The sequence below is a fragment of the Magnolia sinica genome, chromosome 1 (assembly GCF_029962835.1).
Source record: "Magnolia sinica isolate HGM2019 chromosome 1, MsV1, whole genome shotgun sequence".
Classification (NCBI taxonomy): Eukaryota; Viridiplantae; Streptophyta; class Magnoliopsida; order Magnoliales; family Magnoliaceae; genus Magnolia; species Magnolia sinica.
The window spans coordinates 98,496,850-98,514,347 of record NC_080573.1 but is presented as its reverse complement, the minus strand read 5'-3'; positions in this window follow the sequence as shown (position 1 = coordinate 98,514,347).

Below are 17,498 nucleotides of genomic sequence, written 5' to 3'. Positions count from 1 at the left end.
ACTGCTCGTAGGTGCTCTTCATGATCTTTTCGACTCTTTGAGTATATTAGAATGTCATTTATAAATACAATGATGAATCAATATAGATACGGCCGAAATACCCGGTTCATGAGATCCATGAATACGGCCGGTGCATTTGTAATTCCAAACAGCATCATGAGGAATTCGTAGTGCCCAAAGTTGGTCCTGAAAATTATTTTCTGCACGTTTTCATTCCTGATGCGCAACTGATGATACTTAGACTATAAATCTATTTTAAGAAAATACTGAGCCCCCTTCAACTGGTCAAACATGTCATCTATCCTGGGTAGAAGATACTTGTTCTTGACCATAATGTGATTTAGTCTGTAATAATTTATACACAACCACAGTGTATTCATCCTTCTTTTTCACAAACAATACAGGTGCTCCCTAAGGAGATATGCTCGGCCATATAATACCTGAATCCAATAAGTCATCAATCTGCTTCCTCAGTTCCTCCGTTTCACATGGAGGCATGTGGTATGTCGATAAGGAGATCGGTGTCGTGCCTGGTACAAGGTCGATGGTAAAGTCGATCTCGCGCTGAGGAAGTAGTCAAGGGATTGTTCTGAACACATCTATGAAAACTTGGACTACTAGCGTGTCCTCAAGTGACGAACCATCAAAATTTTCCAACAGGGAAGCATAACAACTAATGCGGTAGGGCCAACTGACCTGAACTGGGAAAGTGAAGGTTGTGTTTTCGGGGCCCATGGGCTGTCACCAATCTGGTTTCACAGTCAATCTCTGCCTTCATTTCGGTGAGCCAATCCATATCGAAGATGACGTTATAATAGTATATCTTAGTTACAATCAGGTCAATATACACCACTCTACTCCCTAAGTTTATCGGGCAACTCTTACAAAGCTTAGTGGCGTCTGTGAAGGTTCCTACTACTGCGATGTGTCACGCCCCAAACTCGGAAACTAGGCTCACAAAATTTTTGATCACCGAATCTGGCACCGACAGCCTCCGTAGTACCCCATTCTCGGCTCCCGGCACCTATACACTAGGTTCCAATCCTGGGATGCTACAAGGAGGGTTTCAAATCATCAATTCAATTGCAATGAGCATAATCAAAAGCATAACTCACGAACAATAACCACAAGAACACCACCACAAAATTCACTATGATAAAAAACTTTTGAGTACAGTGCGTCGGAAGGGAAATACAAGATAGTGCGAATAACAAAAACACTAAGGCTCGACCGTACACTCCTGGCATCACCTACACGCATCAATCGTGCATAAGCTTATAGAAGCTTAGAGGGTGGTGTAAGTGTGTGCGCAATATAAGCGTGCTCAGAATGCAAGATCAGAGTAATGTGGACTTATGGTGATAAGTACATGAATGTGATCAGCCGTACCAAGGCTTTGCTGTGCAAGATATGAATGCCATCAGCCATAACACAGCCATGTGATGCGAGATGCAACTCAAGCATGCCAATACTCAACATGTATCAGTACAGTTCTCATTCTGGATAATCACCGAGGTTTAGTACACTCCAAGAGGCACTGCCGCTCTCCAAGCCGCACAGTCCAAATGAGCGTAAGAAACCTCACTATCCGCCTGACCAATAGTCTGCCAATACCTATCCGGCACGTCGATAGCGGACCCATTCACGAGCTGGTCAAACTCAGCCTAGTATTGCCCCTTACCCTCGGGCGAGTAAGGCCACACCCCTTTCCAACCGACCACGACACAGTGGGAGACGCGGCCTCCTGGTATTCGGCCCTCATGCGCTCATATATCCACTTGGTCTCGACGTTGGAGTCATCCTCTGGTACTATCGGGTTTAGGGATTTTCACCCAGGGACATCTATGGCGCCCGTATGCTAGATCCAAATATTTCTGGTATCCAATCCTGCCTCCATGATGTGGCTATAGAGGCTATAGCCCTGATGTCGCTAGGGCATACAGTAACTACAATCACACAAATGCAAGTGCATGAGTCACACTATCAGTCATACAACAATCCTGCGTGTACCATGCACTTATATGGGGCAACTCCGCCTATCAGGGAGCCCATAAACAGTCCGCCCGAAGGCATATGCTATGATCGGTCACTCCTCATATCAGGCATACATATGATGCAGATGTTCATGAATCATCGATCTATACTAAACATGTATAAAGAGATGAGCTCTGTGTATAACGGAGATGGGCCTAGACGGCCTACTTACCATGAGTATGGGCCTGTCAGTGGGCCTTAGGGAGAGTTGTAATGCGGACATTTAACCAACATTATCAATGTGGACGTCAAACCAGCATTGCTCCTAAGGCGTGGCCCGTTATGAATATCAATATATATGCTATGGTGGAATCACACTACAAGGGACATTATGTTCATCCTATTGGGCCTCGACCCATGGGCCTCTAATACATCTAATGGCCTCATACATGGGTCTCACATATACATATCAAGGTGGGCTTCAATGACGGGCCACAAATGCATCAACATGGGCCTAGTCACATGGGCCTTGCATACATCACAGTGGGCCTCATAATATGGGCCCTATACAAATCAAGGTGGGCCTCAACAAGGACCACCAATACATCAAGATGGGCCTTAAAAATGGGCCTTAAATTATCTCCAAAATGGTTGGACAGTTGGATGAAACACATGCATCATGATGAAGCCCACTCTAATGGAGGGTTTGGTTTACATACATAAGTGGGTCCCATGTGGGGTCTACCATAATGTTTATTTCCCATCCAACCCATTGATAAGGTCATTTAGACCAGGGCCCACAGTAGTGTTTACTTTCCAAGCAACCTAGGGCCTAACATAATGTTTATTTTCCAACCAACTATTTATAAGGTCATGTGGACGAGGGTAGGGCCCACTATAATATTTATTTATCACCCAATCTATTCGTAAGGTCACGTGGGCCTGGATAAGGCCAACTGTGCTATTCATTTGACATCCAAACTATTCATAAGGTCACGCAGGTCTGGATAGGGCTCACTGTAATATGTATTTTCCGTCCAAAATGGGCCCACTGGAATGTTTATTTGTTTACCATCCAAGCTGTTCACGGTTCGTATGGACTAGGGGCTCATGGTAATGTTTTTTGCCATCCAAACTGACCATAAGGTCACAGTCAGGGGCCCACCGTAATGTGGTCCACAGATCTAGCCCACTCATTGGGTGCGTCCCACTTGGTTGACCGTTCAGACCAAGTTTTAGCTTCATCCAAATTTCAGGTAGGCCCCACCAAGTGTTTTTATATGTTTAGGCATGTCTTCACATGATTTTAAATGGTGTGGCCCACCGGAGTTTCGTATACAGCTGATTTTTGGGGTGGTCATCTGGTCCGAGGGGACCCATCAAATGTCTGGAGTAGATGTTCGAAATGCATCACGGTGAGGCCCACAGATGGGGCCGTGAGCCCCAGCCCGTCTGCCCATCCATCACCCGCAGGCAGCGCCTACTGCGTGCACTGATAGCAGCAGCTGCTGCTGTCTAAGCGTTTTTTTTTTTGAAAACCAATTTTTCCACTGTTTTCTTGGGGTAGGGCCCACATCAGATCGATCCGATCCCGTCACTGGTCCCTGTAGGTCGATACAATCCCATAGAGTCCAATATTGGGATGTTTCAGATATACAGGAACATCAAGGAGTAAATCAAAGGTATGAACATTGTTTCCTATACCATGGCCCACCAGGAAACCAGATCAACCTCATTTTTCGGTTCAACCCCTTAAATGATTTGAGGAAGAGGATGGATGGCTTAGATTGTATAAAAACATCAAGGTGGGGCCTGCATGAGTGGTCCACCACTCCTCCTCTTTGGCTATCCCGTTAGCACACTCCCACGCCCATTTACACTTCACTGATTGCCAACGTCCAGCGTCCAGGGACACTGGAGGACATACGTAAATACATTATCGTGGTGGATCCCACATGGACGTGGCCCACCAACATATACATATAATATATATCTTATATTATATATATACAATACATATTATATTATATATATTATATAAAATATAACATATAAAAAAAAAGGTGCATTGGGCCCATCCAAACAGTGGGTAGTGTGGATCATCACCTACAATAGGATGGGCCACACCGTCTGATGTAGATGGACGGGTAGATATAACACATATTGGTGGGATCCACACCATTACAAAGAAAGAGAGAGAGAGAGAGAGAGAGAGAGAGAGAGAGAGAGAGAGAGAGAGTGAGATAGAGGAACCCCGCCACTTTGGGCCCTCTTGATTAAATCACATACATCCAAATGGGTCCCACCAACAAGTGGGCCCTAAAATTGAAATAACGGTAAATCACCCACCTCGTTGGCCTCCTTCTTAATCCCTTGGCTTCAAATGCTCCTTGCCTTTGCCTTGGATGGTGGATGATGGGGTTTTGATGGTGTGGATGAGAGATGAGAAGGTGTAGATGGAAGATGAGAAGGTGGACCACACTTGTGGTTTGGGAGAGGGGTTGGACATGTGAATTTTTTTACTTGGAAGAAATGAGGGAGAGAGAGAAGTGATAGGTGATATGAGGTGATGGAGTGATGGGTGATGTAAGGAGAGGTGATGGAAGGTATGGTTTGGGTTGAAATTTTGGAAAAGAGGAATGGGTTGTTGTACTTGGGTAAGGTGAGACTTGACTTATACTTAACATTGATTGATTGGACATATCATAGAGATTTCCTCAATATTTGCAATGCGCGGCGTTTCTTCGAAACAAACACAGGTCGACATCTTCTAACCTGGGTATCGGTTCGGTGTGCATGTCACGGCGTTGGAACCGCGGCGACGATGCGGTTGCTATGATACAAGTTTTGGATCGAGCCAACCTCGGTGTATGGGACCTGGCTTAGGATCACGTGCAAATGTCGGATATGGTGCAAAGGTTGTCAGAATTTGACCGGAATGATCGCGGAAGCTAACGGAATGGTATGGACTAGGACACGGGTCTTACACGATGACTCTCACCCCAACCATTTGGGTAGTGTTCAACCCTAATCGCTTAACTGTCGAGCATGTTATCATTGAAATAGTGGACCTGGTGTCCACCAATAGAAATACTGGTGTACCTTGGATGTGGGCAGTGACTTCAAAGGCTAGCAGTATTGTAACTGTAGATTCAGATGCTTCAGCGGCGAGTGCATGTACTCGAGCTTGTTGTGAATGATTAGGTTGCACTACCATAAGTCATTTTAGCGGCTTGTTTCGAAATGTGGGAGGTCAGTTGAATGGTTGTGTCGGTGGTACAGATCGTAGAGGTGGAGTTGAAATAACATATGGTGGCTAGTGGTTGACCTTCTGAGGCAGCGTGTAGTCATTGTCCTTCATCTTAGTAAAATAAAAGGGTTCTGTATGGCCAGCCTTGTTATAATAGGCACACCAAAGATCAAATCGCCTCTGCTGAGTCGACGGTGCCATTGGCCTGGGAGGTGAGTTCATACATGGCCTCTTGCTAGGAAACAGTCGGTTCTATACTTTAGGCCAAGGCCTCGGGCCCATTGGCATGCGTGTTTGAGATACTCTTTCACCATCTTGCTCAGCTCGTAAGGACATGCTCACAAGCTCAACATAGTTGGGGATGCTAGCGCAACACATTTTGGTGAGGATATCAGCTCACAACCCTTATGAAAATCGACACATTGTCATCGACTCATTTGTCAAAATCAAGGAGCATATCTCGCCAGCTCCATGAAACGGTTCTCGTATTCTGCCACTGTCATTCCCCCTGCCTAAGGCGGAGGAATTCACCCTCCTTTTCATTATGGTGAGGGGGAAATACTTCTTATGGAAGCGTACCTCGAATTCGTCCCATGTCCATGAAAATCCTATGGGAACGGTTCGAAGGACACTATCCTACCATAGGCTAGCTTTCTTCTCAAACATATATGTGACTAGCTCAACCCGTTCTACCTCTTTACAGTGCAAAGGCCTCAACATCTTAGAAATACAATCCAACCAGTACTCGGCTTTCTCGGGTCTATGAGTACCTGCAAAAGTAGGAGGACGGAGGTGTTGAAAGCACTCAAACGGGCCACTTGTAGTCATAGCCCCAGTAGGCTGTACGGGTGGCATCGGCAGGGCCACATTCATGTTTTGTGTGATGGCCCCCATTATAGTTGCCAGAACTTGTTGTTGTTGTTACATTAGGAGCATCATCTGCTCCAACCTATCAGGGAGAGAGGCCGCCTGAGGCATGTGTGACATTGATGAAGATGCACAGTTCTGACCCAAAACCGGTGGTGCACTGGGTGTTGGCCCATTTGTGGGTCCAGTGGCCGCATGTGAATCTAGCATCTTATCGCTTCTCGGACCCAAACTAAGGTCCATTTGGCTACCACTCAGGTGAGAAGCCCCGTCAATCATTCCGCCAAGTGGGAGACGTGTCATGTTCTGAGTAGTTCTAGGAGGCATTCCCTATATACAACATAGGGTGAAGCATTCATAGGATTAGGATAACATCATCCACTTTTTCCAAACATTCTACACATCTCTAAACAAAAGAAGCTTCATGCATTTCATTTAACAAAAATTGTCAAAGTTAAATATGATGTGGTATGACATGCACTATGACAGAGGATGCATATAAGTTAATTTATAAAAGGTTTTAACACTTACTAACCTAGCACCTAGACTAAGCCTATCAAGGCTATTATAAAAAGAAGGAAAACAACTACAAATACACTACTAGTCCTCTGATTTTGGCAAAGGTGAAGGCGCTCCCTTATCCTACATACAACACAGGAGGGCTTTTAGGGTGCGGGACATTCTCTTAAACTTTTTCTTCAGGTAGGCCTGCTTCTCCTCGAACTTCTTCTTTAAGTCGGCCCGATTTTCCTCAATCCTACCCATGTGGGCTTCTAAGGCAGCCCGGTCGTGGCAATCCTCATGAGCCATATGAGGTCCCCCATCTGAATCTTGAGCCTTCTCTTCTTCTTCCTGTCCCTCTTCTCTGCTGCCTTCCTCTTCTTCACTGCCTTCCTCTTCTTCAGTCTCTTCTTTTATCTCATCCCCATACTCATCAATCTTGGCTTAACGTTGCCTGGGGCCTATTCCCATATTATTGAGTGTATTTTCATTGATAAAATGGATAGGGGTGAGATTATCCATATGTAGCCGGAATCCGAAGTTGTGGGCAATCTTGTAAATGAGTCGGTCGAATGGGAGGGAGGCGTCCCCCTGAGTAGATCGTGCAGTATCGATTATCTGAGTGAAGGCGAGAGTAAGAAAGCACACTTTGTCTCCCTATCCAGCTCGGTACAGGAAGTCCACCATAAATCTAATGCATTCTGTGCGGTTACTCCATCTAGGTTACACATTGTATGTGCACATAAGGTGGAGCAGGTGGAAATCCTTCGTCATACTTGTCGATGCGAGACTGTTCCCTCGCCTCCAATCAACAAGTTGGCCACAAAGGAAGCGAGTGCAGCAATCTCTCTCCCATTACACTAGGGAGATTAGAATCGTTGGCATGTACCACACCACGCTTTATTCCCATGATACGGACCATGACATCCACATCAACCCTGGCTTGAGTCCTTCCGAACGGGATGGTTAACTAGAGAGACTCAAGAGTTGGGTCCCTTATGTGTGCATAGAAGGCTTGTACAGTGCCTTCACTTACATGTGTTTTTCCCTCAAATATGGGACCCCGCCTGTTCTCTAAGAGGAGGTCTATCACTGGATATAACCCAAATAACTTCTCATTAACTTGAGCTTCAAAGATAACCTTGCAATTTTGAAACTTACCGAGTTCGGTGCCCACTAGTAGAGACCTCTCTATCGGGATTCGAGGGTAGAGGTCCTATTTCGACCTCTACTTGGCGCTCGCACTTGTCTCAACACTCACCTTCTTTTTAAAACAGCTTGGTCTCTTCTTTCCCATAAGGGAAAGGAGTGTTGAGATGGAGAAAATGGTGGTTACAATCTCAAATAGAGCCATTGGGATGTAAAAATCTTGAGGATGAAGTGGATTTGATAGTGTGAAAGTTATGAGACAGAAAAAAGAGGGTTTTGTGCTCAAATGAGAGAGAATAAGGGAGATTAGGAGATGTAAGGGATGATTTTAGAGCGATAGTGGTGGAGGGGTGGAGGATGTAAAGGAAATAGAGGATTTGGATGTATGAAAATGGAGATTTAAGGGAGAAAGAGGGTCTTTAGAGGTTTGGAAATATTTGAGGGGTTGAAAAAGGGTGGAATGGAGAGATTTGGGGGTTTGGAGTGTTAAAAAGGGCTCCCCATACGTGGGAGGGACCCACCCTCGTCGGCCGACTGTGGCGCGTCACCGATCCCACGGCCCCGCCGCGCCCTCCTGGGCTACTCGGCGGTGCCGCCACGCTTGCCTGGGCTGTCTGGCGGTGGCTCCGCCATGGGGCAGTGGCCACCCCCCAGGTCGTGTTTTGGTCTGTGGGAACCCCTGGGCCCCACCGAACCTCGTGGTATTGGGTTTTAGGCCTATATAGTCCATTTTCATGGTCCAACACATGCATATTCGCGCCATTTGGATCCATTTCAGGTTTAAAATTTGTCGATTAATGATTTAAACGCGTCGGTTGACGGCCTTAAGGTGACTCAGGTCAATTCACGAGGTTTACGATGCGTTATAGACTAAACTACAGTATTTAATCTCGTCTGTCGATGAAACTTTAGGATCCTAATGTGGTCTCTAAGTTCCATTGCCCTCTTCCAAAGTTAAAGTGCGTCAGAGGGCGTTGTGTTAGCTATAACCCAGGTCGAGCAAAGCTCTACTCCCGAGATCCAGTACATCACTTATGCAATATGGATAATGATGTTCAGATTTCGCCCATATTAATGAGTTAAACATGAATGAGATTATTCTAAACAACATATCATACTCTGGATATAATTAAATTAAGCAAGCGGAAGTCAGAAATAGATATATTTAAGCATGTAAGTGTTTCACAACCTCCAGAGTACGAGTATGTAACTGGGCTGAATATATACATGTATTATTTCCAAAATAAACAAAATGCAGAAAAGTAGATGTGTCCAACTAAGCCAAATATCCCTATAGTCCCTGCGCATCGACACGTGGTTTACATCGACCCACCCGAGAGCTGAAAGTAGGAGAACTCCTCCTCCTCATCTACAAAGTCCTGCTCTGTCACATACACTTCGCCAGCACCTGCATCTAAGCCAGAATCTGGTTGGTGTTTTAAAACATCGTCCCAGAGTGGGAGTGAGTGGCCAACTCAGTGGTACTATAAGGAAAAAGTTAACTAATGTAATGCAATGCATGGTCGTGTTAGCTGTATACTTAATTAAGCTTATTCATACAACAGGCTTGGGAAGCTAGGGTATCTCCCTTTATATCATTGACCTGAACCAAATAATCCATTTAGGGTTGTCAATCCTAGTTAAGCACATACGATAGGCAAGTTGTAGGGCATCACTCCTAATGAAAAGTAGTCGATAGGCAAATTCAAAATTTTATACTCGCGGTCACTATGGGTAGGCTCGTCACCTCAGCGTAGGCCGACAGCACGAGCACGGTGTCCCATGCCACCATGCCTGGCTCACTAGTCTGGGTTGCTCACTGGTCAATACAGGGAAGCTCATCACCCTAGCGTAGGCTGACAACTCGAACACCATGTCCCATACCAACATGCCCGGCTCATGAGTCTTAGCGGATCGAGGTCCCATAGTTAAAGTGGGCCTTTACATTGGTGAGGGGTACCTTAGATTCAAGCAGTAGTGTCCATACATGGTAAACATACAATAGGCCAACCAGTTTATTAGGCAAGTTCGATTGGTACGGGCATACACTGACTTAATCGACATGGAGCGCATAAGCACCCCTCATGGCCTAACCACTATCGACAATCGTCGTGTGACCCGGATTCATCGAGTCTACCCAATGTGGCTAGACTAATTCGGCCACCCGAACAGGGACTATTACCGATTTTCTGGCCTACGTTGCAGCCCCAATCTTACTCAGATGAAGTAATTAAACACATGTGATAATCATTTCAGCATTTAGCAAACAATCCAAGTAAATTCCTCATTTAAGCATTTCATCAAACACATTGAGCATGTTGCCTAACACTTGCATTTTATCTATAAATTACGTAGAGGAAAATGTGATTACATGAAAGAACTATATATACGAATAAGGTACTTAAGAATCTTTTCTTAAGACTCTTAGTAAATCCAAACCATCAATAATTTCTCATTCAGACAATTCATCAAACAATTAGACTACACTTCACCAAATACATAGACTAGGTTAGCTACAACATATAGTTTAGCAATTCCTTATACAGAGAGATCAATGTGTGCATGACAATGATTAATCCTAGATCAGTTACCATGGCAAGTACAAATCATATTCAAATGCTTATTCAGACATTTCAACAAACACATAGGATGCATCTTTTGCTCACATTGTTCATACATGTATATTATACTGAAAATGGTGTATCTAAGACAATACGACAGTAATCAAGTTAGACATAAATAATTAGTTGACATTGAAAGCATTGATAACCACAATCTAAGCGTTTATAGTCCGCACCTTTCGTCGAAATACACGATTCGGACTCGGTTCAAACTCTACGTTGCTGAAAATAGAATGTCGGGCACCTAAATGGCGTAATAAGTTAGCTAGTTTGACAAATAATCAGCCTGGATCTCTATAACAAGATTAGGGTTAGGGTTTCTTACCCAAAAATTGTACCCGAAACATATGGTGTAGTGTAACAGGGAGGTGATTCTGTGTATGGAGTTGTAAGAGAGAATTACTGCAGCAATCTCTCAAAAGCCCTCTTCTCTCTTTCCTCTTTTCTCTTCTCTTCCCTCTCTCTCCCATAGGGTTTTGGAGAAATTCGTATATGAGAGAGGTGGGGTGGTATAAGTGCTATTTATAAGCCCAGAAGCGATGCAAATAGCCCCAGGGCCACTATATACATAGGTTATACCCTTTGGGCAGCTATTTTTAACAAACTGGGCTCATAGGGAGGCCCAGTACTCACCTACGTCATAGGGTATATTCCCTGACAATGGATCTATGTCAACACGTGATTTCGGTGCGATCAGATAAGCAGATCGACCGTGGAGGACCTGTGTCAGATCAACGGTCGTACTTGCTCAATCGGGGCCACAGTTATACGAATATGTGCAAGAAAATTTCCTTATTCCATGGGTGAAGTTCAGTTAGAAACTAACAGTCTAAAATCCTCAATTTCGCATGTGAGCGAATGGCCCAATTAGCTTAAGTTTCATTACATTTTCTAAAGATATTCTTGTTTCTCACACACTTCACTCGAGGCTTAAGTTGTGAGTTTCTAGACACTATCGAGGCTCAATTCTCGCGATAGTTGTCAAGCCCAGTAGGACGAAAAATAATATTATACTTTCGCAGTCATCGGACTCTCGACGTGTGGTATAGGTCTGATAAGGAGTTTCAATGTACTCCCAAGAGTGACAGGCTCTTGGGATTTTTCCTAGGTCTTTAAGTGACATTGAGTCAGTGGTATTAATTGTTTTAAGCCTTCTCATTTATGGAAATGGTGGTCCGAGCTTAATCCACCAATTATTTAGTTTATTACTTAACTAATTTTTTCCAAAGTTACGACAAGATACGGTCCTTAGGTGGCTCTGCCTGTGGTGGTACTCGGGTCCTTCTACGGATTTCTCTGAGACGTTACACAATATCCACATCCATGGAATATTGGCTTTCACTATGAAATAAGGTTTTCCAAGGTTCACCTTAAAACCTATACATTTGTGTCTTTCACATGGGCTTAAACAATTCCAAAAACCCCACAATGAGTTTTTCTTGGCTGAATCTCACAGACCAAAATACAGAAAATTAAATTATACTTATCTGAAGATTCTTCTTCTGATGAATCATGGTAGAACCAATTCGATGTAGATGAAGATGTTCAGTGTCCAGTTTCATAAGTGAAAGAGTGCTAGTTCTAAATTAATTTTAAATTAAATCAACCTGGCTAGCTTGATTAGATTGTGATCTCAAAAGAGGGTAAATCACAATTCCCTTCTTTAATGAAATAGAGTTGAATGGAGATCACAAAATCAAATAACAAAAGCTATTAAAATGAATCTAAAATGACCACAATATAGCTTAACAAATGCAAAAACTTATCTCTCTGAGTGATGACTTGATTTAGGTTGGAATGAATGAAAAACTCTGAAATTCATCCTCTATTTATAGGTGAAAATACTGTTCTCTTGATTAGTCTAAGGGTCGGTTCGACTGGTCGAAGGACCAACCAATTTTCAAAATTTCTGGCGTGATAAGATAAGATCGTTACTTGACTAGTCGAGTGACTTGCTTGACTAGCCGAGTGGCCTGCTCGACTGGTTGAGTGGGACCAAAAAAAAGTTGATGGACTTTGAGTTGAGCCTGCACGACTGGTCGAGCACTATTCACTCGACTGGTCAAGTAGTCTTCACAACTGGTTGAGATTCTAATAGAAAATTTTAAAAATTTACAACAAATCTTGGACTGGTCTAGCCAGAGCTTGGACTAGTCGAACAAAGACTAGGACTAGTCAAGAAAATGACCTATAAACTTATGAAATGACCCACATATAATATGCAATGAATATGACTCAACTTATGGTCAATCTAGGGTCATTTATACCTTGTTTGTGAGTTTGAACAATTGAAACATTATTTGCTCTGCTAACTCATTCACTTGCAATACTTGAAGCTTGTCTTCAAAACTTGAACTTGAGCTTGAGCTAGAGCTTGAGTTCTTGAGTCTTTAAAGTACAGAACTTGAAGATTAAACTTGAACTTGAGCCTTAAACTTGTACTTGTACTTGAACTTGAAATCTTGAACTTCAACAATGCTCTTCAACTTGAATACGTAGAAAAGTTTGACAAAGACATGGACAACTTTAAAATGCACGAAGTTGATCTATTCATCTCATCAACACATGATATAGATTCTAAATGATTTGGCAAAATAAAATTTGACAACTCTGGATACTACATTTACAATATAGCATTTAAAATCTCCCCATTTGTCAAATTTTTGACAAAAATCAAATACAAAATCATGCATCAATTCCCAAATAAAGAAACATGCACAATAAAGAATCATGCACCAAATATGCAACAGTTACTCTCCCCCTCAATCCATTACTCCCCCTTAATCCAGGCGAGGTGATATGTAGAACCTGCATAAATCAAATACATATCCAATCCCAAAAAAAAACATCACATTCTACAATCACACATCCCCAATCATAAAAAAAGAATTAAAATCAATCCACATTTTCTCCCCCTTTTTGTCACAATTTGACAAAAGAAAGAAATACAATTAGATGATATAATCAAAGAGATATGAGAAGTATAAGAAATAAGAGAGTAAATATCATAAACGTGTTCATCAAAATATATTCAAGAAACATAAAATCATGTTAAAAATATATATATATAAGTCCAAATATTATCCAAGCACAAATAAAGATAATAGTTAATACATGCCCAAAATGAAAAGACTAGTCAGAACCAGAAGAAGGAGCAGGGATATAAGGATCAATTTGATGTACTCCCTTGTTAATGCACCTAAGATATTTGCACATATACTTGAATTGAGATTCCTTGGATACATGCAAACCTTCCACCTTTTCCTTTAAGGTTCTCAACCTCATCAAACTCAGATGGCTGAAAGTTAGGATTAACCTCAGAATCAGATTCTAATTCATCAAATAAATCATCCATGTTCACATCATCTGGAGGTAAAGCATCTTCCTCTCCAGCTTCTTCAGCAGCTCCTCCATCATCCCTATCAACTTGGCCGAGTACCAATCTCAGATTCATCTTGTTAATGTTGGAATTGTTGAAGTGTAGATGGAAAATAGGAGCTTCTCCAACAGGCATGACCACAAGACCATGAATAGTTAGGGTGGTCATCAGATAAGCAAAAGGAATATCACTATGGCCAGGATGAAGATGAAACTGAATTATGATATAACAAATAAGAGACGAAAGATAAACTTGAACACCAGAAACAACTGAGTGAAGAATGCGAGCCATGAAAGATATTAACTCAATTTTGTTACCAGACCGAGGATACACATTTGAAATAAATATTCGATGAAGAATCTTATATTTGGGCAACATATTTTTTGGAACTGAGCGCAATACTGAAATTCCATTCCGCATTTATGTTGCATAACACTCTAGTTAGCATACATTTTTCTAATTCAGATAGTCTCGCAACTAATGTAGAGATAGGTATTCCTTCATTATTCACAGGAATATCCATCAATCTAGAGATCAAGTGACGGTCTACTTGAACTGGACCTTCTCTAGTTGTCACAATAAAGTTTAAGTTTTTAACAGAGAAGTCACTGATACATGCATACATGGCCTGTGCAATGGACCGGTATGCAGGACCGCCCCAATTCAATATGTTAGCCCATCCTATAGCCTCAAGGAGGGGAACGATATTGAAAGGACTCAAATGGTTGGAATTAACAGTCCGCTCAACAATAACATTGTGGAGATGAATATCCCACAGGTATTCGGGGTCCTCTTCGGGTGGTCGAAGAGTACGCACTATAACCAGTGTGGAACGGGAAGGAGAAGGACCATGAGAGGATCTCTTCTTGTATCTACTATCCATTTCACAATACACAAAAGAAATATAAGAGAGGAATAGAGGGTTTCACCCAAATCATATTTTTTGGTAGAAAACCAAAGAAACCACTAGAAACCTTGAAATAAACCTTAAAATCAAGGCAATAGAAGTGTAAATATCCTAAATCCAAAAGGAAAATGGAAAAAATGCACTAACCAAGTTGCAATCAAAGGTGGGTTCAACCGGTCGTGGAAGGGCTCGTTGGAGAATATGAGAGAATGGAGAAAAAAATGCTTTTTCCACATTTAAAACTCCCAAACCCGAGCTACTCGACCGGTCGTGCCATGACTGGTCGAGTGTGTACTCGACTGGTTGTGCAACTCCAAAAATTTCATTTTTTTCAACAAATTTTGATTTTTTTTCAAAAAAATAAAATAAAAACATGCAATATAGTACAAGCAAACACAATTAACTCAGATCACATTACATATACTAATATCTAATTTTAATTTATCAAACCTATTTCTGTCAAGTGATTTTATGAAAATGTCTGCAAGTTGATTTTCATTTTGAAAATAATCTAATGAAATAATCTTACCTTCCACTAATTCATGAATATAATGATATCTAATGTCAATATGCTTAGTTCGTGAATGTTGGATTGGATTTTTAGAAATGTTGATTGTGCTAGAATTATCGCAATATGAAACCATAAAATCTTGCGCAAATCCATAATCATTTAACATCCTCTTCATCCACACAAGCTGAGTGCATGTATTACCGGCTACAATATACTCAGCCTCAGCTGAGGAAAGCAATATGAAACTTTATTTCTTACTATGCCACGAAACTAGATAGTTCCCGACATAAAAACATTCACCACTGGTAGACTTGCAATCATCAATATTACCAGCCTAATCAGCATCCATATAATCATGTGGATACCAAAGACCAAGATTGGCCGAACTTGCGACATATCTCAAAATACGCTTAACAACAATCAAGTGAGATTCTTTAGGGTTGGACTGATACCTAACATAGATTCCTACGCTGAATGCAATATCGGGTTGGCTCGCAATTAAACATAATAAACTACCTATCATACTGCAATACAACTTAGGATCTATACTTTTACCTATTGAATCCTTAGAGAGCTTCAGAGTCGTACTCATAGGAGTATCGAAGTTTTTATCACTCTTGAATCCAAACTTTTTCACCAAGTTTAAAGCATACTTGGTTTGAGAATTAAAGATCCCGTCTTCAAGTTGTTTCACTTGTAGACCTAAAAAGTAGTTGAGTTCTCAAACCATGCTCATTTCAAATTTGGACTTCATTAAATTTGCAAACTCAACATACATGTTAAAATAGGTATATCTATAGATAATGTCATCAACATATATCTGTACTATCAGTATGTGATCATTGTGTTTCTTTAACAAACAGTGTCTTATCAACACTCCCCATTACAAAGTTATAACTCAGTAGAAACTTAGTCAATTTCTTGTACCATGCCCTGGGAGCTTATTTTAATCCATAGAGTGCCTTTTTTAGGTAATAAACATGATCAGTATGTTTAGGGTCTTCAAAACCCTTAGGCTGTTCAACATATACTTTCTCATGTAAATCACCATCTAAGAAAGCACTCTTAACATCCATTTGATAGATTTTAAATTTTTTATAACAAGCAATGGATATGAATAGTCTGATAGATTCAAGACGAGCTACTAGCGTAAAGGTTTCATCATAATCGATGCCTTCTATCTGAGTGTACCCTTATACAACCAGTCTAGCCTTGTTTCTTATAATGTTACATAATTCATCAGACTTATTTTTAAAAATCTATTTAGTTCCAATAATATGTTTATCATTAGGTCTAGGAACTACGTACCATACATCATTCTCTATGAATTGATTAAGTTCATCTTGCATAGCCACTATCCATTTTTCATCAACAAGCGCTTCTTTTACGTTGGCTGGCTCTATTTGGGATGTGAAGCACACACAATTACAAATGTTTTCGAATTGTCTACGAGTACACACACCAGTGAGAGGGTTTTCAAGTATTTAATCAGTTGAATGGTCTTTAACTGACTGCAGTTGAGTCTAATTTTGACTGGATGAAGAGTCTGGTTTATTAAACAAAGAGACTTCATCATCTTCTAAACTTGAGACATGTGTATTTAGGTGATCATCTATAACCACATTAATGGACTCCTAAATTACACCAGTCCTTTTGTTGAGAACACGATCCACTCGATTGTTTAGAGCATACCCTAGAAAAATCCCTTCATCACTTTTAGTGTCAAAATTTTCCAGATTTTCTGTCCCATAGAATATAGCACTTATTGCCAAAAACTCGAAAGTATTTAACAGTAGGCTTCTTATTGAACCATAGTTCATATGCAGTCTTATTATTTGACTTTCTAGTATAAACATGGTTAATAATATAACAAGCTGTGTTCACTGCTTCAGTCTAAAATTTTTTAGGAAGCTTCATGCTATTTAACATCTATTAGCCATTTCTTGAAGCACATGATTTTTTCTTTCAATAATCCCATTATGTTGACGTGTCTTAGGAGCAGAAATCCGTGTGATATACCATGATCACTACAAAACTTCTCAAAACTGATATTGTCAAATTCGGAACCATGATCACTAAGGATTTTAGAGATATGTGATTCCTTCTCAGTTTGGATTCACTTGAGTATCCTTTTCACTTCATCAAGAGTTTCAGATTTCTCTCTCATGAAAACTACCCATGTATACCTAGTAAAATCATCTACTATTACTAGAATATATTTCTTACTACCCTGACTTTTCGATCTAGTAGGTCCAATAAGATCTATGTGGAGGAGTTTAAGGGGTTTGGATGTGGCATTAGAGTTCACTTTCTTGTGAGCACTCCTAGTTTATTTTCCA